The sequence below is a fragment of the Pinus tabuliformis genome, chromosome X (genome assembly GCF_031772625.1).
Source record: "Pinus tabuliformis cultivar Carrire ecotype Pingquan chromosome X, CPIR1, whole genome shotgun sequence".
NCBI classification, from domain to species: Eukaryota; Viridiplantae; Streptophyta; class Pinopsida; order Pinales; family Pinaceae; genus Pinus; species Pinus tabuliformis.
The window spans coordinates 173,246,208-173,248,152 of NC_142308.1; positions in this window are offsets into that span (position 1 = coordinate 173,246,208).

A 1,945-nucleotide genomic window follows, 5' to 3' on the forward strand; every position below is an offset into this window, starting at 1 on the left:
TGTTCAAAGCAAACGGTCATCGAGTGCGACTTTACCACAAACCGCTCACTCGCGAATCCTTTTACCAGCAATTACGAGAAGATTCCACTATGCAGATTCTTGCTGAGGAAGATAACCCCTCTTGAGAAGTAGTTCACTGAATAATTATTTTGTTTCTGAATTTTGTATTTAAATTTTTCTCTTTAATTTTGCCTATATAAACTGTTTTTTTACGGATTGTTACTGCTATTCCTCTTAAGGGACAACAATTTTGCGTGCCTGTATTTTTAGTGCTGTTCCTTCGAAGGAACATCAACCGTTCCTCTTAAAGAACAACAGTTTTGAGTGCTTACATTTATTTGCTGTTCCTTTTAAAGGAACAACTGTTGTTCCTCTAAAGAAACAACAACCGTTCCTCTTTAGGAACAACATTTATTCTATTGTACAATTTTTGCTGTTCCTTTTAAAGTCACAATTGTTGTTCCTCTAAAGGAACAACATTTCCGCACCCTCGTTTATTTTTGCTGTTCCTTTTAAAGGAACAACACTTCTACGTGTTTATTTTTGCTGTTCCTTTTAAAGGAACAACATTCCACGTGTTTATTTTTGTTGTTCCTTTTTAAAGGAACAACACATTTGCATGTTTATTTTTGTTGTTCCTTTTAAAGGAACAACACTTCCGTGTGCTTATTTTTGTTGTTCCTCTTAAAGGAACAACACTTCCGCCAGATTGTTTTCGTTGTTCCTCTTAAAGGAACAACACTTCCGCCAGATTGTTTTTGCTGTTCCTCTTAAAGGAACAACACTTCCGCCAGATTTTTTTGCTATTCCTCTTAAAGGAACAACACTTCCGCCAGATTGTTTTTGTTGTTCCTCTTAAAGGAACAACACTTTTGCCAGATTGTTTTTGTTGTTCCTCTTAAAGGAACAACACTTCCGCTATATTGTTTTTGTTGTTCCTCTTAAAGGAACAACACTTCTGCCAGATTGTTTTTACTGTTCCTTTTAAAGGAAAAACCCCCTTCACATTTTTTATTTTTTGCCATTCCTTCTAAAGGAACAACACTTTTTGAGTGCATTTTTTGTATGTGTGCTTCTTAAAGAACATCATTTAGAGAATTTTTGTGAATGATGGTTCACTTTTCATGATCCCTTCAAGGCACATATGTAAATTTATGCAAGGATACAAAAGCTAGAGGATATTGAAACCAGCAAACCAACGAAAAATCGTTATCTTTAGAGAAATTTCTTTGTATCGATAAGAAAAAAGAGGAAAGGACACAACTATTTATATCACTTTGCTGTCTTTATTTTCAATAAAACTAATTTGATTGATTACTTTCATCATGTTGGTTCTTCCCTAATCTTCATAATTCTCTTTGATCATTATTATTGAATAAGAATAAGGGCATATTTTCCTCTATTGAGATGTTCAGACTTCTTCCACCATCCATACTCTTAAGGAGTGTTGAGCCATCCTCTGTATATAAATAGGAAAGTGCTATATAATAGAAAAAAAAAGAAGAAAAAATATATATGATTACTAACAATTCTATGATTTGTCAGATGAAGGATAGGGGGTCTCATCAAGAGCCAGCCTACCATGATCATAAGGAAGCAGTGAAGTGGAATTCCCACTATGGCCACCCCACCAGGGTTATGATCTAAGAGGCACATCAGAAAAATAAAAAAGTCCTTGGAACAAGAGGTCTCATCACGAGCCATCCTGCCCACCTTTCACTCCTTCCTGGTGAATGGCAATGTAATTCATCTGGTTACCAAGCCAGCACAATGACCTCCATTCTGACATCACAAAGAACTTTCTTAGGCATACATAAAGGATTATGGTTCCAAGTGTGAAAAAGCAACTTTATCAAGGTTATGAACACATGTGGGCAACAGAGCTCTGCTGATGGTATTGAAGTCATATTTTTCACACATCAATAGTCATTATAAACCCTTTTCT